At 36.3% G+C, this 24,783-nt stretch overlaps 1 protein-coding gene and 1 long non-coding RNA gene across 3 annotated transcripts in view; both read left to right on the top strand.

The window, feature by feature from the left end:
- The window catches only part of LOC132101344 (uncharacterized), a 33,968-nt gene extending 25,024 nt beyond the window's left edge, over positions 1–8,944 (top strand). The window contains exon 3 of the long non-coding RNA XR_009423162.1: positions 8,862–8,944. This is a non-coding gene — a long non-coding RNA (uncharacterized LOC132101344). The remainder of the gene's footprint in view (positions 1–8,861) is intronic.
- Positions 1–24,783, top strand: part of LOC132101338 (genetic suppressor element 1-like) — a 229,585-nt gene that overhangs the window by 74,184 nt on the left and 130,618 nt on the right. The gene's annotated exons all lie outside the window — the stretch shown is intronic.

Below are 24,783 nucleotides of genomic sequence, written 5' to 3' on the forward strand. Positions count from 1 at the left end.
AGAACTGTAAAGGTATTCACGGCAACCCATCAAAATAAAAGTCCAGTTTAGTTTAAAGACAAGTATTTGCCAGAAATGTATTACTATTGTTCAGCAGAATGTACATAGCCTACTAATACTAAAAAGAAACAAACATTACTTTTAAAGGAGTAATCACACATTTCTTCCATGTTTTAATCTTAATAGTAAATCCCCTTTGTTTACCAAAAAATAATGTTTGCTTAATTTTCAGTCATTAAAAGATGCCTTCCTTTGATAATTAGAAAAATGTAAAAACACAACAGGATTTCTGAGAAAAAAAAATCATTTCATAATTCAATTAAATTTTTCAATTCAAGTTTATTTGTATAGCGCTTTTTACAATACAAATCATTACAAAGCAACTTTACAGAAAATTATGTTTCTACAATATTTAGTAGTAGCTTATAAATGACTGTCAGTTTGTGCGCATATGACAGGATTTTTCTGAAAAAATTAATACAAAACGTAATCAGCCAGACGATGAACATTATTAACAGCAGTTATTATATGATGCAGTCACACTTGTAGCAATATTTGTTGGTTCTGTTTGTTGATTCAGGGTTAGCATCATCTGGGGTCCTCTGAGGGGTCAGCATCATCTCTTCTCAGGTGTTCTCGATCCAGACTGGAGCTTCTCTAAATCCTAGTTGCAAAACAGAGAAACAAATAGAGACATCATTAGCATAGCTGCTGTTCCAACAAAGTAAAATTTATTAGTTTAACCCAAGCTAAAGAATAAGAATGCGCATTTGATCAGAAACAACTGCAGTCACAATTTAAGAGATACATTTTAACACAATTTAAGAGATACATACATTTGAATGCATAAGGCTACTGTATGAAAGAAAATGAATAAATTAAGTTGTTTTATGCATTTAAATAATTAGACATGCTAAAATACAGAATTAGGTAACAATAAAACTTTGAAGAAAATGTTAAAGAAAAAGTAAATAATTTCATAGGGCTCTAAACATGTAATTTTTATTAAAAAAAATTATAAATTGATCTGAAAATTTATAAGTTTCCTGATTTTAATTAATTAGATATGATTTTTGATTGGTCAAATTTAATTTAACCATTAAAAAAAAGGAGTGGAGAAAAAATTAAATGGAAAAAAAACGGAATCCATTAAAATTAAAACAGAAAAATCTGAATTTGGAACGAAAACAAAACAGATTTCAAAGGGCCCTAGATTCATAATGAAGCTAGTTTCTGTGTTCATCCCTATGACATTTTTTTTTTTATTGGTTTGTTTCACTAGACGTGGACTAGTATAGATTTTGAAATGTGCTAAATGACACTTCACTATGAATAAATAACTGATCGACCTGGACGCCTTGTTGCTTGATTTTAGTGTTATGGGTTTTTTTTTATTTTTATGATTGACTTTGTACCTTCAAAAATTCTACTCAAATTGTGAAACTTGTGTATTAAATAAATTCAGTGCACACTGACTGAAGTAGTTTAGGTCTTTGGTTCTTTTCATTGTAGGGATATGCCGGTATCTAATTTTCCTGTTGCGGTTAATTGATAATGCTTTTATCACGGTATACGGTATTATCACAGTATTGAAATTTTGTTTTAAAATAGTGGTCATAATACAGTATAACAGGTTAAATAACTTTTTTTCTTATAACAAAAATAACTAAACATTTAAAACAAAGCTATACAGAAAAATATATAAAAGTTAAATGTTTTACACATTAAAGTGCAAAATAACTATAAAAACCAATAGTTATCACTTTACAGTAAGACCTCATTAGTTAACCTTAGTTGATGCATTAACATTCAAGGCAAGGCAAGTTTATTTATAGTAATTGAAACATTTCGTACACGTAATTAAAAAAAAAAAAGTCATGATGAAAAATAATCACAAAAATAAAAAGCAATTTAAGAACTTGAAAATGAAAATGATTTAAAAATTGACTTAAAATGAATTTAAGACAGTTTAAAAATAGAAAATTATTTTACATAAAATACAGTGCAATACATAAAATATAGTGTAATCAGTTCGGACATCGCATAGTGCTCATTCAATAAATGCACAGCTAAACAATGAGCAATAGCTACATTTGCTATAGATGTTATTAATCTTTGTTAAAAAATACAAGTCTTAGTCTTAGTACAAATGTTAGCTCATTAAATAACACAGTTGCAACTTTCAATTTTAACAATGTGTTATTAAATATTGGAATACCTAAGATTAATCAATGTTCAGAATAATATTTCATTGGCAGTTTATGTTAACTAATGAAGCCATAATGTAAAGTGTGAATGCAAAATAAAAGATCAAAACACTTTCAAACAATATCTTGGGCATTTGTATTCCAGATAAAAAAAAAATGAATGTTTGAAGATAAATAGCCTATTAAGTCTAAATCTTTCAGTAGTTGGCACTGTAATAAACACCATAGGGAAAACACAAATCTGAATGGTTATTTAAAATTATTTTTGTTTACAGGTTAAGGGCTGCATTTTAGAGCCATCTGCTGTCAGAGAGTGAACGTGCTTTCATTCAGCACATGTTCCTCCATGTGCTTCTCATGCGCGCTTGTTCACATCAGAGCACATGCGCTCTTTCAAGCAGCATACAGCGGTGTTGTGCTTTTTAAGCAGCTGATGGGAATAATATTCTTAAAATGCATTCCAAATTCTAAATAATTTGTAATGTATATTTATTCACGGTATTTAGAAGTGCCCACGATAACAATATCGTGCATATTAAACACAGCAATATATCGCTGTCTATAAGTCTATTTCATTGTGATGATTTAGTCTCACATTTATCAAAAACCCACCAAATCACAATCTTAACAAATTAGAATACTTCATAAGACCAATAAAAATTTTTTTTTTAGTGAATTATTGGCCTTCTGGAAAGTATATTCATTTACTGTACATGTACTCAATGCTTGATAGGAGCTCCTTTTGCTGTAATTACTGCCTCAATTTGGCATGACATGGAGGTGATCAGTTTGTGGCACTGCTGAAGTGGTACGGAAGCCCAGGTTTCTTTTACAGTGGCCTTCAGCTCATCTGAATTGTTTGGTCTCTTGTTTCTCATTTTCCTCATGACAATACCCCATAGATTCTCTAGATTCCAGTCAAGCACACCAACAACATGGTCATACAACCAACTTTTGGTGCTTTCGGCAGTGTGGGCAGGTGCCAATTCCTGCTGCAAAATGAAATCAGCATCTACAAATGCTGGTCAGCAGAAGGAAGCATGAAATGCAATAGACCGACACCAGCAGATGACATTGCACCCCAAATCATCACAGACTGTGGAAACTTAACACTGGACTTCAAGCAACTCGGGCTATGAGCTTCTCCACCCTTCCTCCAGACTCTATGACCTTGGTTTCCAAATGAAATACAAAACTTGCTCTCATCTGAAAAGAGTACTTTGGACCAATGGGTAACAGTCCAGTTGTTCTTCTCCTTAGCCCATGCGCCTCAGGAGTGGCTTAACAAGAGGAATACGACAACTGTATCCAAATTCCCTGACATGTCTGTCCTCAGTCCATTCCTTGTAAAGTTCACTCAAATTCTTGAATCGATTTCGCTTTACAATTCACATAAGGCTATGGTTCTCTCGGTTAGTTAATTGTGTTTTTTTCTCACTTTTTCCTTCCACTCAACTTTCTGTTAACATGCTTGGATACAGCACTCTGTGAACAGCCAGCTTCTTTGGCAATGAATGTTTGTGGCTCCTTGTGAAGGGTGTCAATGATTGTCTTCTTGACAACTGTCAGATCCACAGTCTTCCCCATGATTGTGTAGCCTAGTGAACCAAACTGAGAGACCAGGAAAGGCTCAGGAAACCTTTGCAGGTGTTTTAAATTGATTAGTTGATTGGCATTGTCACCATATTTTAATTTGTTGAGATAGTGAATTGGTGGGTTTTGTTAAATGTGAGCCAAATCATCACAATTAAAAGAACCAAAGACTTACTACTAAAATCTGTGTGCATTTAATTTATTTAATACCTGAGTTTCACAATTTGAGTTGAATTACTGAAATAAATGAACCTTTTCATGAAGCACATGTAATTGCAGAGATCTATGGTGTGTCACAGAAAATACCAGCAAAACGGACCAGTGCTGACCTTGTGCTGACCTTGTGCTGACCAATATATTGTTTCGTGAGCGATTAAACAAGATGATTTTCACATAATTTTGAACTCTAGGCTACAAGATCCAGATCTCAAAAGTCCTGTGAACTCCTCTGTATGTGTTTTATGGCCTTATTCAAGTGATTTAAATTTTTTTGTTTTTCACTAACCACGCATAAATGTTGCTTTCTCAAAAACACAGTCATGTACATACATGCTGCATACATTGTGCTGATTACAGTTATATTAAACCTTAGCCATTTATATGTTTATAAGCAACTGAAAAAAGCACACATGCCAGGGCTTGACAAAACTTCTCCAGGCCCCAAAAATACCCTTAGAACTCATAGGGTTAAAGGGTAAAAACATGTACCCATTGAGCACAGCCAGTCTTTTTTAATTTAATGATGTGTATCTTATGGAAGCACACGGGTAGCGATATTCAATTTGGAATGTAATATGCAAAATGACAATGCAATATGTAAAATGACAATGCATTTATGTATTTACATTTTCATTTTCCAATACATTTGTCCAATACATTTGTACATCCAATACATACGAATTATGTGGCCAGCATCATCTGATTAAAATATTATGCTAATTAACAGTGAGCGGTGGTTTCAGACATTACAGTGCTTCACTCGCTCTGACTCTTATTCTGTCTGAAAGTATGAAAAAACCGAGCTGAAGCTGGAGCGATTCGACCAATCAGATGAAAGGAGCGTTTCATCGCCGCCCACAAGTGCGAATGTAATATTGAAGCCATAACCGAAGTAATCAAAACGTACACAGACCAACAGTCTTGTCCATGTTCTCTCACTTGAATCCTTCTTGAGATTTGAGTCTCAGACCTTCTGCAAGCCCTGCCTTGTTCACGCAGTGATTGACATGGCGGGAGGGGGCGGAGACGTGATCGGCTCGGAATGCATTTTCAATGTGCACATTGAATTTTGGTACATTCATTGCGGGACATTGAATGAAAATGCAATCGTAAGTGTCTTGACTGTGAGTGTTAATGCATTTAAGAAAAATAGCATTTAAATGATAATTTTGCCACAGTTTTTCCTTGAACATGTTATACATATCTAATCATTTCTGTAATACATTTTCATTTTCATTTTGCAACTTATAAAGCGTTAAAATTAGTATTCATTTTACATATAAAAACTGGTGTATGAAATGGCAAATGAAAATTATGTAATTTAATTTTGATTTTCATTTTGCACCAAACGTTGCACAAATGTATTGGAAAATGTAAATGTAAATACAGAAATGCATTGCCATTTTACATATTGCATTGTCATTTTGCATATTACATTCCAAATTGAATATCACTACCCATGTGCTTCCTTAGTATCTCAATTGAAATGCTTTTGTAATTTAAAATAAATTATATATATATATTTATATTAGATATATTTTATTTTAATATAACTTTTTTTTAATATCTTAAGTACCAAAAAGTTCTCAATGTAGATTTTGGTGCGCTTAATAGGTACGTTTACCCTAGTACTTTTGTGCAATGAAAGATTATTTATAACATTTCTTGTTCTGTCCTATAAGGCTATTAATAATCTAATGTTACGCATGCACGGGATACTTTACTTCCTGTACAAGTGCGCACCCGAGTCTGTGTTGCTTGCACATTCACGCGGACCGCACCACAGCTCTGGAGCAACATGAACGCAGACCACCTTCTCCAGGTAGTCTCGGGTTTGGTACCCCAGTGCGCACAAGGGTCCGATGACAGCGTTAACATTAGTGATTTTTCATGCAAACCGTGCCCCGTTCCGCACTAAACTGCCAGTGTGAAAGCCCCCTAAGGTGTGTGCTTTTAAAGATGGTGAGTGAATGAGATCAGGTGCAGGTGATTAAATGATTGGATGGTGAACAAGTGCTGGAGATTAATGCTCGAATGAGGGAGTGCGCTGTGGGTAATGAGCCTGACCGACTTGTGAAACCTAGTTTTTTAATATAATTTTTGTCAAAGATTATTCATATTTTTTTATTTGTTATTTTCAATTAAAATGAAGTCCATATTTAGTAGATTGTGTTTAACACACAAAAGAGTGACAATCAGGTCAACACAGACATATAGAATTTCTACACTGATATAAAAAAAAAAAAAAAAAAAAAAAAATTAAACCTGCACAGGTATCAGATTGGATTGGAATTGGCTGATTCTGGATCAAATCGGATCTAAAAAAATTGTATCGTTGCATCCCTAGTAGGGCTGGGACAACGCGTCGAGGTCATCGATGACGTTGACGCAAAAAATACGTCGACGCAAAATATGCGCATCGATTCGTCGACCTGTTTTTATTTCTCTAAAAAACGTTTGCAAAACGTTTACCTTATGTGCGCTGAATATACGCGATGGCCGGATCAACATTCTGTCCAACGTTATATAACCAATCCAGGGGTTTTTCTGCATTGATCTTTTTTTTTGGTGGCTGTCAAAGCCTTATTTGATCGGTGAGTGACAGTGACAGAGCGCGTATGAGAGAGAGCCCCGGCTGCACGCGCACTCACAGTCTTCAAACAACACGAGCGCTTCTTGCTCTCTCTCTCCCTTGTGCATATTAATCAAAATCATTAAACACAATAGAAAAAGGGCGAAACACCAAGGTTTCACGCGCAGTTTCACTCACAGTCTTCAAACTACACAAGCGCTCTCTCTCTCTCTTCCCCCACCCCCCTCCCCTCGTGAATATTAACCAAAATCATTAGACACGATAGAAAAAGGGCGGAACGCCAAAGTTTCACGTGGAGCATTCGGAGATTTTTTTTGCTCCATGACAGGCTGCTTGCTCCCACTGTTAAATTTATTTTTTTTTTTTTGGAAAAGCACTCTCTGTATTAGCTTAAAGCCCTAACGTTTACATTGGTTACTGTATTCTTTCAATTGCTCTAAACAAGTATTTTGGGTGAACTTTTTTATTGAATGCTAGACATCAAGTTGTTGTTATTTTCATCTGAAAGAAGACATTTTTTTCAGTAAGCTAGGCCCTATGTGTTCAGTAAGCTTGTTTCAGTAAGCTATGTGTTTTCAAGGCTTCAAGGTTTTATTGAATGCTATCTCTATACAAGTGCAAAGTAATGCATTCTTAGTCAGTCTTTTATTTTGTAATTTTAAGAGCAATAAACATATATTGCAATGTTAAGGAATTCATGTTTTTTTCATTCAGATATGTAAATCAACATGTATAAATTGTTAGTAGTCAATTAATGGGGACATAATCTAAATCGAATCGGCCTGAAAAATTAATCGTTAGATTAATCGATGCATCGAAAAAATAATTGCTAGATTAATCGTTTAAAAAATAGTTTATCCCAGCTGAAAAAAAACATCAATTCCTTAACATTGCAATATATGTTTATTGCTCTTAAAATTACAAAATAAAAGACTGACTAAGAATGCATTACTTTGCACTTGTATAGAGATAGCATTCAATAAAACCTTGAAACCTTGAAAACACATAGCTTACTGAAACAAGCTTACTGAACACATAGGGCCTAGCTTACTGAAAAAAGAGTTTCAGATGTAGTTGTTGTTATTCTTTCAAATAACAACAACTTGATGTCTAGTATTCAATAAGAAAGGTCACCCAAAATACTTGTTTAGAGCAATTGAAAGAATACAGTATGTAAATGTAAACTTGAGGGCTTTAAGCTAATCCAGAGAGTGCTTTTACAAAAAAAATAATAATAATTAACAGTGGGAGCCAGCAGCCTGTCATGGAGAAAAAAAATCTCCGAATGCTCCACGTGAAACTTTGGCGTTCCGCCCTTTTTCTATCGTGTCTAATGATTTTGGTTAATATGCACAAGGGAGGGAGAGAGCAAGAAGCGCTCGTGTTGTTTGACGACTGTGAGTGCGCGCGCAGCCGGGGCTCTCTCTCGTACGCGCCCTGTCACTGTCACTCACCGATCAAATAAGGCTTTGACAGCCGCCAAAAAAAAAGATCAATGCAGAAAAACCCCTGGATTGGTTATATAACGTTGGACAGAATGTTGATCCGGCCATCACGTATATTCAGCGCACATAAAGTAAACGTTTTGCAAACGTTTTTTAGAGAAATAAAAACAGGTCGACGAATCGATGCGCATATTTTGCGTCGACGTATTTTTTGCGTCGACGTCATCGATGACCTCGACGCGTTGTCCCAGCCCTAATCCCAGCCCTAATCCCTAGAAGAAATTGTGACAAATTAATTACTTTTATACAGTGGCATGTACTCCTCAAAGTAATAATAATAATTATAAAAATATAAAATCTTTATCTTTTTCATCCATAATTTTAACAGTAATCCTCTGCTGTAAAGCACATTTTTGCCAAAATAATAAAATAATTTTAATCTTAATTTAATTTAATTGCTAATGTTTTTATTTGATTATCATTTTTTTTAAATGTCTAATAAATCATGTCCCCCCAGACACACACACACGCACAAACAGTTTCTGAGTAATCTCATATGGCCCTATTATTGTTAAAATTTGAATCTTTTAGTAAAAATTCATTTTACATGAGTTTAGATAGATAGATTAGATAGATTTTTAGAAAATAAAAATGGATTTCATTGTCATTTTTTGGTCAGGAGTGGTATTGCTCTGGTGTTACGTTATAATGCCTGTTTCACATATACTCCGTCTGCAGTGCGTATGCATTGCGTATTTTTTTAAGCACCCATGTTAATGGATTCCAGCGTTCATACTTCACGAGGTTGCGGTCCGTCAGTGTGTTCAAGGAGCGGTGCGTCTGCAGCAGTGCAGCGATTGTTAACGTACTGAGTCTATTTTTGCTGTACATGGATTGACACGGAAATGCAGTCATTTCAAAATAAATGTATACTAATTAAAGCTGTTTCACACACAACACATGGGTTTTTGGCTAGGTTTAAAACAAGAAAAAGTGCACTTTTAGATAAACTAGGAAAACAATATATATATATTCACTTTTATGGAGGCAGGAAAAACAAAGTTCATTAAGACCCATGGGATTGCTTGTGATAAAGATTTAAATGCAAAAGGCACGAGACTGTTTCTGTCTGTGGTGTTTTCATTTTAAATATTTTAACAAGAAAAGTAGGCTAATTATTGTGTTTAAATGTTTTTGCCACTTACTTGAGCAGCTTATTATACAAACCTAGAAATAAAATGCATGAATAATGTGTTGAGTTTAAACTAAAGTCTATAACTATGAAAGATTATTACTGGTCTGTGATAAGACTCACAATGCTGAAAAAATATATATATACATGAATGAAAAAAAACAAAACAATGAACAAATGTTGTGTTTGTGGACTAAACAGACGCGGATCAGTAGCGGACTGCAAAGAAGTATGTGTGAAACAGGTGTTCACCCTGCTCCTGGCGATTTACTGTCCTGCAACGTTTGGCTCCAACTAGGGCTGCACGATGTGTCGTTTAAGCATCGATATCGCGATGTACAGATCCACGATAGTCACATCGCAGGATGTGCGATGTAGGCTGTCATAGTTGATCCGTTATTCATTAACTGTACAGGCCAGCTGCTCCCCGGCCCTTGACAAATGTGATTTGTGGATTAATTGCACAGCTTAAACATCATAGAGTGAAAGTTTATCATTTGCATGTGTTTTTAAGTCCTGTCAGTTTAACAGGGCAGAGAGAGAGAGAGCGCGAGAGAGAGCGAGAGAAAGAGTGAGAGAGAGAGAGAGAGAGAGAGAGAGAGAGACAAGACAGCGTGAGAGAGAGACAGCGCAAGAGAGAGAGAGAAAGAGAGAGAGCGAGCGAGCACCGGCCGCACGCTCACCGTCTTCAAACAACACGAGCGCTGTCTTGCTCTCTCTCCCTTGCGCATATTAATCAATTGACACGATGGTGTCAATGTTTAAATAATTTAAAATGAGAATGTAAGTGTGCTCATCCTATTTTTGTTTGTAAGAAAAAATTTGATTAGATTTCATATCGCAATATATATCGCAGAAAAATAAAATATCGCAATGTCATTTTTTCCCAATATCATGCAGCCCTAGCTCCAACCCTAATCAAACACACCTGCCTTTAATTTTTAAGTGAGCCTGAAGACCTTAGTGTGTTTGATTAGGATTGGAGCTAAACTTTGCAGGACAGTCAATCGCCAGGAGCAGGGTTGGGCACCAGGGACGTGCACAGACATTTTGAGGGGCAGGGGCTCAAGTGAAATAAAGGGCACTTCTCATAATTAGTTTTTTTTTTTTTTTTTTTTTTAAACAAAAAAGTGTATATATATATATATATATATATATATATATATATATATTAAAAAATAATTTAAAAAGTTAATTAATTTTATCTTCCTCAAACTCACGCAATTGTTTCATTTTCAAAAGATGTCTACAAAATAATCAGTTCACAGAAACCATGGTCTCCTTAGTATTCACTAGGTTTATAGAGCAGCAAAGGAAACCATTCCACAATGTGCATGTTTTGAAAACATTTTCTATGCTACTAGTTTCAAGTATATATGAAGAGTTCAGATGCAAAAGCCTCTAAAATTTTGCCTCTAAAAATGCCATCTGAAATTTTCTTATGAGCTTTTTTTTCAAGCTCGTATTTAAGTTCAGTAATTTAACTTAAATGACAATTAATAGGTAATTTTCATTGCCAGTAATGTGAAATAAGTGAACATAAACATACAAGCTTGATAAAAATGATCATTGAAGGAAATTTCAGATGGCACTGAGGATTTTTCATCTGAACTCGTATTTAGAATAACCTAAATAACTGCATCAAACAGAGGGGCGTGTTTTACTAATAATTTGTTTATTTTTGCACAAGGCACTACATTGTTTTAATTATTTTGGTGTTATCAGAATACATAACACTTTAAAATTAAACTTACCAAAATAATTGAGAAAAAATTCAATAAAAGCCAATGTCATGTATGTATTTGTGTTGGGGAGCAGCTGGCCTGTACAGTTAATGAATAACGGATCAACTATGACAGCCTACATCGCACATCCTGCGATGTGACTATCGTGGATCTGTACATCGCGATATCGATGCTTAAACGACACATCGTGCAGCCCTAGTTGGAGCCAAACGTTGCAGGACAGTAAATCGCCAGGAGCAGGGTGAACACCTGTTTCACACATACTTCTTTGCAGTCCGCTACTGATCCGCGTCTGTTTAGTCCACAAACACAACATTTGTTCATTGTTTTGTTTTTTTTCATTCATGTATATATATATTTTTTCAGCATTGTGAGTCTTTTATCACAGAACAGTAATAATCTTTCATAGTTATAGACTTTAGTTTAAACTCAACACATTATTCATGCATTTTATTTCTAGGTTTGTATAATAAGCTGCTCAAGCAAGTGGCAAAAACATTTAAACACAATAATTAGCCTACTTTTCTTGTTAAAATATTTAAAATGAAAACACCACAGACAGAAACAGTCTCGTGCCTTTTGCATGTAAATCTTTATCACAAGCAAGTCATTTGTGGATTAATGCGTATTAGAGATGCGAACCGTTTAAAACGATTCAGTTCGATTTGGTGAACTGAATGATTCGTTTGCGAACCGGATATCCAGCTGCTTTGTTTTGAACTCTCTCTCACAACAGACACGGAAGAGAAGACAATGCTGAATAAAGTCGTCGTTTTTGCTATTTTTGAACCAAAATGTATTTTCGATGCTTCAAAAAATTCTAACCGACCCTCTGATGTCACATGGACTACTTTGATGATGTTTTTCTTACCTTTCTGGACATGGACAGTATACCGTACACACAGCTTCAATGGAGGGACTGAGAGCTCTCGGACTAAATCTAAAATATCTTAAACTGTGTTCCAAAGATAAATGGAGGTTTTACAGGTTTGAAACAACATCAGGGTAAGTTATTAATTACACAAATTTGCTATCCGAGTGAACTAACCCTTTAACAGCAGGCACTCTGGAGACTCCGTCGCTATGGAAACAAAGATGTCAAAATCACACACAAATGAGCTTCTCTAATACTATGGAACTGATTTCATTATAATTGCTATTAGTATTATAAACAGTGCAGAATACTTTTTGTTTATTAACATATGTATTGGCCTTTGTAGAATATGGGACAAATCGCGTTACATATTGATTTGATATGGCTAGCATAATTTTACCATTAAATATGGCACAGGAATGCAGTGAAAACTTTACAGTAGATGGGAAACCGATTGCTCTCTCGTGACCTTTTGTAAACTGTATCCATGAAAAAGAACTGCACAGATACAGATATTATAACCTTAACCTTAATCTGTCGATAAACACACCTTGTGTCCTTTCTACTTCTGTTTGATTCTGCTTGTGCTGTGCCGCCGTGGTCTGCGGATTGAAGTGCGTGCTGAAAGACAGTGAGCAGGTGAAGTATGCCGCTGTTTTCATATGAAATTAGGTGACTGACTCTAAGGTGATCACAAATTTGTGTATGATTTATCGAGTTAATCACTATAGCCTATAAAAATGGCCTAGTGATGCCCATGCTTCTAACGTCCATTTCAGAGAACCAGGACAAATATTTCAGTCGATCGCTCAGGCATTAAGCGGCACCGAAATCTGTGTTCTGATTCGGTTCGGTGCATTCCTGTTCCATAAGTAGTATGGATAATATTGGCACCGGGTTTCATTACCCAACCCTAAAATTGAGCCATGTTGTTGAGTTGAGATCAGTTCCTCCCTCACCCCTTTCTCTTTATATTTCTGTGAGAAAGCTGTGACCATCAACAGGAGGAAAGTGAATTGAGTCATTGTGGCCTACTGTGCTGACTTCTAGAATTCAGTTTAACCCTTCACGTCCTGCACACACCTCACACAAATACTTTGCCATTGTGTTGGCTAGTATAATCTCATGAGTTTATTCAATAAATTAAATCAGTAATATGCTCTGATACCAATAATGGATACTGATACCACTATTAGGGAGTAAAAAAATATATACCGTATTTTTCAGACTATAAGTCGCACCTGAGTATAAGTCGCATCAGTCCAAAAATACGTCATGATGAGGAAAAAAACATATATAAGTCGCACTGGACTATAAGTCGCATTTATTTAGAACCAAGAACCAAGAGAAAACATTACCGTCTACAGTCATGGCCAAATGTTTTGAGAATTACATAAATATTGGAAATTGGAAAAGTTGCTGCTTAAGTTTTTATAATAGCAATTTGCATATACTGCAGAATGTTATGAAGAGTGATCAGATGAATTGCATAGTCCTTCTTTGCCATGAAAATTAACTTAATCCCAAAAAAACCTTTCCACTGCATTTCATTGCTGTCATTAAAGGACCTGCTGAGATCATTTCAGTAATCGCCTTGTTAACTCAGGTGAGAATGTTGAGGCCATCCTTAAAAATATTCTTGTTTGCCGTAACCCGACCCTGTCAATTTAGCACCGACTCAATTTTTTATTTTTTTTGCTTTTAGTCCGACCGACTTGCCGATTGTAAATTTGCGTTAAGACCGACCAATTATTTTTTTTACTCTTCAAACAACTAATACAAACGCAATAAAATACTATTAATTATATTTAAGTATTGTAAATATATAAATTGCCTTGACCTACATACAAATGAAGGCTATCTTATTTAATTAGAAAAAAAAACCCTTGACGTCATCTGTGTTTACACAGATGTCACACTGTGGCCTGTGCGTTCGCTTCGTCTCAGACTCTCACTCACTGTCAGAGTCAACGGTTCTCGCTTGGTAATGATGGCTGCGGCTTTAGTAAACTAAATGTTCGCGGTCACTGTTCAAAGTCATACGGGTTCGGGCACCATAATACATCTAAAAAAATTCACTAAAACAGCTCGACACCGCTTTAACTTGGCACAAAGTTCTGGAAAAACTGTGCCCAGATCTTTTCCCATCCCTTCTCCTCTCTAGTCTAAAACCGTGAACGTGTCGACTGTCACTTTATGTTCGAAAATCTATTGCACGAATCAAGCATGAATCAACCAACACAAGTTTCGAAAAAGAAAATAAGAAAATGATTTTAACGACCTTTTCTCGGAGTGTGTCCAGGTATTTTTTTTTGTTTTTTTTTTTTTTTTTTTTTTTTTTTTTTTGAACAGGCGTCACACAGCAACTGCAGCTTCGGACAAACACGCATAACAGCAAATAATACTTCTGCACAATGTTTCTCTTTTTTACAACAGAAATGTGAATTCAGCCGGTATTCAGTCTCATACAGTTTCAGTCTTGAATCGCCTAGGGCTGTCAAAATAGCTGAAAAAACCAAATTCAAATTTTTTACTTAAATATGATCAAAATTCTAATTGTATTCGAATTTTAAATGCATAATTTCAGTTAGGGTGAAGAAAAGCTTTTTGCTTCTCTTCTGAGGCTCAACGAGCAAAATATTACTGCATGTATATTTAAAGCATTAGAATACATAACTGTGAAAAAAACATAATATTTAAAATAATGTTTATGAACCAATTATTATTAATTAAGTTGCTTAAAGAACTATAAACAAAAAAGCATCATGTATGCATGCATTGTTAAATAAATAAAAAGGGCGGAAAACCAGTCACACAGGATACATTTTTTCATTTAAAAACATGAGATGCGCTTAATATGCGTTCTGTGTGAACGGCTTGGTTTCAGTTTTGATGTAAACAAGTTTTTTTTTTAAGTGGCTTCAACTGGATAGGCAAACATAACCTTATAATGCAATGACACATATATTGTCATCGCATCTCGTGCGCGTACACAAGGTGAAAGATGAGAAAGCAGATACTGCGTGTCGAGCTCGTCCGCCTTTGAAAGTTGTGTAGACACAGCTGTGCGCGCGGCCAGATTGAATGGAACACGTACCGGGGCTCATATGGCAGCTTCCTTAATGCACATCTAAAATTCATATGCGCATTAGAATGTGGATTTTTATTTTAAATTCGACGAATATTCAAAAAAATATTTTTTTTGATAGCCTAAGAAAATCGCCTATGCGATTTTTTTGTTTATTGTTGAAATTTAATCGTAAACACAGCCATGTTGAAGCCTGCAGTAAATGTTTTGCATTATGGCAGTCCACTCTGCTTATTGTTTTTCGAAAATGTTGCACTCCTGTTTGTCATTTTGCACGTAACTTCACGCCAATAAATCATCAGAAATATTGGTATTTACCAATATATTGAATCTTTACATTCCTCCTGCCTGTTGTCCGTGGATTTACCTATATTTGGTGTTATTTGCCATATAAAACTTTAGACATGCAAAATCGATTTTACAATCGATTCAATGAACACTCGTCACTCAAATCAAACAGGATTTTTTCACAAAAGTGACAACCCAAGAAAGCTAAGTAAACGTTCTCTCATTTGTAGGTTGCATTGATACGTAGCGGTGGATGCAAGTAAAACAGTACCTCATTTTTTTTCTCACCTGAAATTCATGCAATAAACATGTTTTTGACAAAGATTTAAATTTGTTTGTGGTCTGTATAGCCTGATGCACTGATCTGACATAATGATACACATCACATCCCATTTCTTTCTCAGATGTTTTCATTCACTTGAGACATAACCAACTGCGTTTACCTAAATGATTGTCGAGATGGGTATGTTGTCATAATTTTATGTATATGTGTCTGTTCAGAGGATTCAGAAGAGGATTCAGTTCGGTGTTCACACACCATCTAAAATGCTTGTGCTTGCTTCATGTGTGCGGCTGTGCGTCTAGAGAACTGCGTGCAAGTAAGACCAGGACAACTGGGGCTCTAGTTGTCCTGGTCTCTGCTGTCTTTCAGGGATATAGAGGTCCTTTCTAGGTGCTGATCCACCATCTGGTCTGGATACGTACTGGACCCGGGTGACTGCAGTGACCCTCTGATCTGGATACAGGTTGGATCTGGTGGCTACTGTGACCTCGGAATAAGAGAGAAACAGACTAATATTAGCGTAGATGCCATTCTTCTAATGATGTAGCAAGTACATCGGGTGTTATGGGAAGTGTTCCCAGTTCCGGTTTACCTAATTAATGCAGCCTAAAAATCCTTTAACGGATTTGGATATTAAAAGCATATTAGTATGTTATGTGTAAGCCAGGTTAAAGAGATGGGTCTTTAATCTAGATTTAAACTGCAAGAGTGTGTCTGATTCCCGAACAATGTTAGGTAGGTTATTCCAGAGTTTAAGCGCCAAATAGGAAAAGGATCTGCCGCCCACAGTTGATTTTGATATTCTAGGTCTTATCAAATTGCCTGAGTTTTGAGAACGTAGCAGACGTAGAGGATTATAATATAAAAGGAGCTCATTCAAATACTGAGGTTGAATGAATATATAAACCATTCAGGGCTTTATAAGCAATAAGCAATATTTTAAAATCTATACCATGTTTGATAGGGAGCCAGTGCAGTGTTGACAGGACTGGGCTAATATGGTCATAGCTCCTGGTTCTAGTAAGAACTCTTGCTGCTGCATTTTGGACTAGCTGTAGTTTGTTTACTAAGCATGCAGAACAACAACCCAATAAAGCACACCTAGGTTCCTAACTGATGACGAAGAATTGACAGAGCAGCCATCAAGTCTTAGACAGTGTTCTAGGTTATTACATGCAGAATTTCTAGGTACTATAATTAACACCTCTGTTTTTTCAGAATTTAGCAATAAGAAATTAATCGTCATCCAGTTTTTTATATCGACTATGGATTCCATTTGTTTTTCAAATTGGTTTGTTTCACCGGGCCACGAAGAAATATAGAGCTTGAGTATCATCAGCATAACAGTGAAGTATGTAGTAGTAGTAGCCCCCTTTATTTTCACTAGTCACAATTACCAGCAAAATTAGCCATCAACCTGTCCATACATACACAACATACATACAATATGACAAGGGGGTAGACAGAACAGGAAGACAGGGAATTGAGGAATAAAGACAGCATAACATTAGGGAAGTGAGGCCATCCTTAAAAATATTCTTGTTTGCCGTAACCCGACCGACCCTGTCAGTTTGGGACCGACTCAAATGTTTTTTTTTGCTTTTAGTCTGACCGACTTGGCGATTATAAATTTGCGTTAATACCAATCAATTTTTTTTACTCTTCAAACAACTTAATACAAAAGCAATAAAATTATATTAATTATATGTAAGTAAGTATTGTAAATATATAAATTTCCTAGGCCTACATACAAACGAAGGCTATCTTCCTTAATTATAAAAAAAAAAAAAACCAGTGACATCATCTATGTTTACACTATTGGTTAACGAATGTCACACTATGGCCTTTGCGTTCGCTTCGTCTCATACTCTCATTCACTGTCAGAGTCAAAGGTACGCGCTGGGTAATGATGGCTGCAGCTGCAGTAAACAAAATGTTTTACTTCAATATGATCAAAATTCGAATTGTATTCGAATTTAAAATGCATAATTTCAGTAAGGGTGAGGCTCTTCTGAGGCCGCAAAATATTACTGCATGTTTATTCAAAGCATTAGAATAAATGACTGTAAAAAAACAACATAATATTTAAAATAATTTTTATGAACCAATTATTACTAATTAAGATGCTTAAAGAACTATAAACAAAACAGCGTCATGTATGCATGCATTGTTAAATAAATAAAAAGGGCGGAAAACCCATTTTTTTTCATTTAAAAACATGAGATGCAGTGGGATGGGGAACAAAAACCCAACATAAAGTCTCGAGATATTTTTAGAAAATTAAATTAAATTCATTAATTTTACATGTCTTTCTAAACATGCGGCTCTCTTGTGCAAGACGGGAGTCCAACGGTGTCCCTCTAGAAAATGCGCGGAATATGCGTTCTGTGTGAACGGCTTGGTTTCAGTTTTGATGTAAACAAGATCTTCTCCACATTAATGTTCTCTTTTTTTTCTTTTTTTTGTAGTGGCTTCAACTGGATAGGCTAACATAACCTTATAATACACTGAGTGAACACTGACTGTGAAGTACCAGGGCTCATAAGGCAGCTTCCTTAATGCACACCTAAAATTCGAATGTGCATTTGAATGTGGATTTTTATTTTAAATTCGACGAATATTCGAAATGCGAATTATTTTTTATTTTTATTTTTTATTTTTTGGCAGCCCTAGAATCGCCTATGCGTTTTTTTTTGTTGTTTTTGACATTTCTAATCATAAACACAGCCATGTTGAAGCCTGCAGTAAATGTTTTGCATTATGGGAGTCCACTCTGCTTATTGTTTTTCGAGAATGTTGCACTCCTGTTTGTCATTGTGCACGTAACTTCAAGCCAGTAAATCATCATAAATATTGGTCTTTACATTCGTCCTGCCTGTTGTCCGTGGATTTACCTATATTTGGTCTTATTTGCTGTATAAAACTTTAGACATGCAAAATCGATTTTACAATCGATTCAATGAACACTTGTCACTCAAATCAAACAGGATTTTTTTCACAAAAGTGACAACCCAAGAAAGCTAAGTAAACGGTCTCTCATTTGTAGGTTGCATTGATACCTAGTGGTGGATGCAAGTAAAACAGTATAACAGTACCTCATTTTTTTCTTCTCACCAGAAATTCATGCAATAAACATGTTTTTGACAAAGATATTAATTTGTTTGTGGTCTGTATAGCCTGCATCAAAAAGAGGTTGAAGACCCAGTCAGTGATGTCACGATATGCTAATTTGTTTAAATTCATACCTACGTCATCACCATCACCAAAATGTTCCTTTTTTTTTTACATTGGAATTTGAAAAAAAATAATATAGACCGACCTACCGACCCTTTTTTTTTTTTTTTTAATTACTGTTACTGCAAACCAAAATATTTTTAAGGATGGCCTGAGGAGGAAAAAAACAACACCCAGACTATGCTCCTTTTGGGAGCACAGTATGGGAACAGGAAAAACCCCTCAGCACAAAAGCACATAATCAATACACCATAAACACCTGACTTTGCAACTGGGGACAGAAATTGGGGGGGTCGAGGTAATCCAGAGTTCGTGTATTTGTAGGCCTGGAGAGTTGCGATTCTCTCTAGATGCCTCAGTCCGCAGATTATACAGCGTCACAGCAAGTTGCCATGGAGACAGCCTTGGTCAGGTCCTAGACAGAGTCAACAATCAACAGGTGTCTGTGGGCGGGGTCGAGGAACGCGAGAAAGGTCTGGCTGCAGTGCTCCCAGGGAGAACTTTGTTGTTCCAAGCTAGCCAAGGCCAGCGCTGGTAAAGCCGAAAGAAGATAAGATACCAGTTGTTTGGTCTAGTTGCCGCATTCCATTTCACGGTCACTATGATTGTTCATTTTCCATTTTGGTCTCCAAATGCTCCAATTTCCTTTCCAAAGCCATGAGCTTCTTCGTGATGCTATCCATATTGCGGTTAAAAGTCTCAGTCTCAGTGCTGACCGCTCTGCCCACTGCTTCAATCATGACGGGCAGCCTTGTGAGGCTTTGAACAGCTGTTCCCGTCTTCTTAATTTTTCGATAACCCAGGGCAAAGCCTAATCCAATCAGCAGAAGACCTGTTATCGTGGTTCCGAATAGGTAGACGTCTTCAATGTCCTCCACGGAAAGAGCCGCGAGACACACGACCCGCCAATTCGCCCACACGACCATCGTGTAGCTAGCTGCGAACGTTCCGGCAGGGCAGTCAGGTTCCCCTGAACCCAAGCTTCTCGTCGAAAAGATGGTGTCAATTGCATTGAGAGACCAATTAATCAAATCCATATTCCCGTTTAGGAGAGCAGTGCAGAGAGAGTCTCACACAGTAGATAAGACAAGAGAACAGGCGAAGCAGGGAAGTCAGGGAGGAGTGGAGAGATATGCGACTGCCTCCGTTGAGAGCTGAAGAAGAATATACCATTTTTCTCTAAGAAGGAATATAATTATTAGGATACCACCTTTTCTAGTATCTTGGACAGAAAAGGAAGATTCAAGATTGGTCTATAATTAACTAGTTCTTTGGGGTCAAGTTGTGTTTTTTTGATGAGAGGCTTAATAACAGCCAGTTTGAAGGTTTTTGGGGACATATCCTAATGACAATGAGGAATTAATAATAGTCAGAACAGGATCTATGACTTCTGGAAGCACCTCTTTTAGGAGCTTAGATGGTATAGGGTCTAACATACATGTTGTTGGTTTAGATCAGTGGTTTTCAAACCCTGGGTGAATTAAAAAATGGGTTGCCAGTGATTTTTTTTTTTTTTTTTTTACTAAAATAATTAATTCCGTTTTCTAATCATAATAATATTAATAATAATAACTTTGAATAGAAGTACACTGAAAAATCATTCAAATACATGCAAAATAAATAAATAAAATTAAAAAATTAATCAAATCAAAATCTTGCGCACAGTGTTGTTGATACAGCCATTTTCTTTTTCTCACTGAGATGATGCAACATCTTAGGTAGCGTGACATTAGTAGGCTGTATTTAATTTATTTTATGCTGAACATTAGCAAGCCAAAGTCAAAAAGCATTTATGATTTTTTTCACAAGAAAAAGAGGGCCAGAGACAGAGACACCTTTAAATGAAGCAGCAGAAAACGCAGCCAGTGTTTGGGCTGTTATTAAGTTTGGGTTTGTCAACTGTTCGGACGCAGTCCGTGCTGCAATACCAATGTGCGTAATATGCAGTGAAAAGTTGGCAAATGAAAGTTTGAAACCAGCGAAGTTGTAAAGACATTTAAGTACACGCCATGCAGATGTGCCATGCGGACAAACCATTATCTTTTTTTCAGAGGAAGTCTCAAGAAATTAAGTCATCAGCTCAGTTACTCAGCAGTGTGACATACAATGACAAATTGCACTTGGCATCTTATAAAGTTTAATATCGTGTTGCCAAAGAAAAAGCGCCACACACAATTGCAGAGCGATTAATATTGCCTGCTGCACTAGACATAGTTAATACAGTTCTGGATGAAAAGGCATCTGAAAAGCTAAAACTAATTCCTCTTAGTGACAATACGGTGTCACGTCGAATTGTGGATATTACCCAGAATTTAGAAGAACAGCTCATAGCGAGACTGAAGTCAGCGAGGGATTTTGCTATTCAGCTGGATGAGAGCACTGACGTTGCATCAAGCGCTAGGTTACTTGTTTATGTTCAGTACATTTGGCAAGGTGAATTTCTTGAAGATCTTCTGTGCTGCCTAACTTTGCCTTCTAGCACGTCAGGAGCACATATATTTGAATAATTAAATGCATTCATAACAAAAAGCGGTCTGGATTGGGCCAATTGCAAAGGCATCACCAGCGACGGGGCGGCCAACCTCACTGGCAAAAATAGTGGAGTTGTCAGAAGGATTAAGGATGCAGCAGGATAAAACATTGTTTGGTACCATTGTTTTATTCATCGTGAAGCATTGGCATCAAAAGGAATCCCACCTGAGCTTGAAATAGTGATGAGAGACACTGTCAAAGTTGTGAACTACATTAAAGGCAGTGCTCTTAATAGCCGATTTTCGAGGCCCTGTGTGTTGAAATGGGAGCCGAGCACAAACATTTACTCTTTCATACAGACGTGAGATGGCTGTCGAATGGTACGGTGCTCAGCCGAGTGTACGAATTGAGGGATGAAATACGTGCTTTTCTTACTGATAAACTGTCACCTCTCGCAAGCCAATTCGGTGATGAGAAACGGCTTTTAACCCTTTCTTATCTGGCTGACATATTTTCTGTTCTAAACTAACTGAATCTAAAACTACAAGGACGGGAAGACAACATTTTCAGACAGTGTTCGCTCCATCGGCAGCAACACTCATACACATTAAAGAGTTGTGAACATGAGCCTTGTCTTCTGTCACACACACACACACACACACACTTATTTCAGATCAATAGGATAATTGTTTTCCTTCTGTTTCCTTATTTTTTGCTTTTAAACAGTTTGTGTAAGTGTGTGTGATTTTGGTTGGGTGACAGTTGTTTGTTACTTGTTCTGTTCTGAATATCACATTTAAAGGATTTGTTGTGGAATATGTTTTGTGTATTTTTCAAGCATGCAGCAAACGAAAGTAGGCTTTTAATTGGTTAAAATTCTTATGGTGGTTAATGATTAACAGGTTAATGAGCATCCCATAGCTAGATCAAACTAGTGCAGAATCAACTTTGCATTTCAATCGCGTCAATGATCATCCAGTGCACGTGCATCATCAAAAGCGGTTGTTATTGTTATTCTTATGCTTGGCTTAAGAATAAGCCTATGGATCGCGTAAAAAAAAAAGGGTCGCTCTTGAAAAAGTTTGAAAACCACTGGAATACAGTATATACATGAACAGTTTTTTTGCAATTATCACTCAAATGTGGTGATCAAACACTTAGGACGTCACAGAGATATGTAATGAAGACAGGGCATTTAACAGTTTAACAATAAACTTTACTGTCCAAAATGAGTCAGTCACATCAGTGCATGGTACAGTAAGGTTGAAGTTTATTCAACTTTAATTCAATTCAATTCCATTCAGCTTTATTCTGTTGAAGTTTAACTTCTGAACATTCATTCACGGATTTGCACTACTGTCTTCACTAGGGCTAGGCAAAAATGTATATTTTTTGATTAATCTTTTTTTTTAAATGACGTCGATTCGATATTGTACGGTAAATAGGTCAGAATAGGTAAGAATTTATAGGGAATTTGGACAGAATCACTGTTTTACGGCAGATCACTGAGATGGCCCGCGATTCACTGAATGAGCCGTAAAACGAACTCTGCAATGGATATTAATATCCAAAGTATAGTGAAAACACTATTAATTAGCACAGTAACAAGATCAGCAGTTTAAGACATTAACTTGTAAGCACGAAACACAAGATACTTCTCTTTTCAATATGAATAAGGCTTTATTAGCTAAATCTAAGACATAAACTAATCTAACACATAAGCATAGGCACTAACACATTCATACAAGTTGCAGGAAGATAGAAAGTTAGGAAAGAATGAGTTTAAGAGAATGAAAATGTGAAATCCCGAGTTTACAGCAATATGTGAAATTGCATAGACATGAACAACCATCAATCACTTAATTAACCCTCGCATTGAGTTCCTCAAGGTTAAAATTATATTATATACACCAGTTTAGCTCAGTCTGGAGGTACGTTATTTGTGTTGACTGTGTATAGGGGTTCCCTTTGTTGTCGTCGTCGAAAAGGTGGTTCTCGAGTTTGCTGATTGGCTGGAAGTTCAGTTGTCATTGAAATGACGTCTTTGGAAGCCTGTGTTTGGGTGTTGGCTGACGATGCAGAGTTGTGGGCTGGTTGAAGTTTCAGACGGCACTCGAGGTCAGACTCGGAGACACAGCGTTAAAAACTTACCTCAGAACATGAAATTCTCAAACGAAAAAGAAAAGAAACTAAAGTATAGAAGTAAAGTTTGATGAGACTAGGTGGTGTTTCTTCTCATTGTGGCTAAGTAGCAGCAGGCATGCAGACTGAAGCATGCTGGAACAGCGCTCAAAGAACGCAAAAAGTGATGACAAAAAGCATGGCTAAAAGTAATGATTAAATGCAGCAGCTAGGAGCTTAAACTTAAGCAAAAGCTAAGAGCATGGATGTCTAAAAGCGAAAGCTAAAAGCCAAATTTGATGGTGTCCTGAGTATTTAAACTGACCTTTTGGCCACACCTCAAATGTTGTCTTGACCAATTAGATATTGTCTTCGCTCTGGGTGTTGAGATATTCCTCCACCCCCATTAGATAAATCATATGTTATCTTATCAATCACGTTGTCCGAATTTTCCCCGTTCTTGCAGGTTATAATTTTGGACATGATTCCTATAACAAGAATATGATACATTTGACAAATAATTGATTGTCAGAAACATTTCAAGCAAGAAGATTCAAACACACACACACTAAGGATGAATATTAGTCCTCAAGCTATTCACTAGTTATCAAAAAGACATACACAATAATGATTAGAAAAAAGATATTCAAATGTGTGGGTTACATATATAATATGGAGTTAAGCAATGGACTGATATTCCTTTATAAGTCTTTTTGAGTTCATTTTGGTGCATCTACATCTGTAAAATACTTTTCTGTGCCATTGTTTGACATTAGGACGTTCCGTGGATACCAGAGGTTAAAAGGTCCACTTAAAGGAATTTTAGTCAGGTTCTTTTCTTCTTGGTGGGGGAAGTCAATCCAAAGATCTTGTCATCATGATTACTATCATGGATTTACATGTGATGGTCATGCTGTGCATCTCTTTGACCATCAATCTTGATTACTTGATCATTTTGTTTAAAGCGCTATATAAATAAAGGTGACTTGATTACTTGACCCAAATTTGACAAACTCCTCTCCGAATTGGAATCGTTCTTTTGTTCCAATGTTGAAAGCTGTTTAAGCTGCTAGTTATTGGACTTGCTTCTGACTTGTGGTGCTATTAATTGATTTACAACATCCTGTTGTCTTGAGCTTTTCTGTGGAATTCGGCACCTCATGTTTCAACCATGCTCCCAATCGAATCTTTAATTTGTCTGGTTCACGTCTGATACGCTAAAATATAGATTCTCAAAAGCCACGAATCTATCTTTTCTGGTATTTATTTCAGCACACCTTTCAAACAAGATCTGATTATCGTGAATCTTATAATTACTCTTCTCCACTAGATGTCACCCTCTTATTTACCTTGAGCGATGTTACAATGGAAAGCCTGTCATTTATTCAGTGCTTATCATGGCAGAGATACTGGTGAAGAGAACTAAGAA

This window comes from Carassius carassius, chromosome 23, assembly GCF_963082965.1.
Source record: "Carassius carassius chromosome 23, fCarCar2.1, whole genome shotgun sequence".
Lineage (NCBI taxonomy): Eukaryota > Metazoa > Chordata > Actinopteri > Cypriniformes > Cyprinidae > Carassius > Carassius carassius.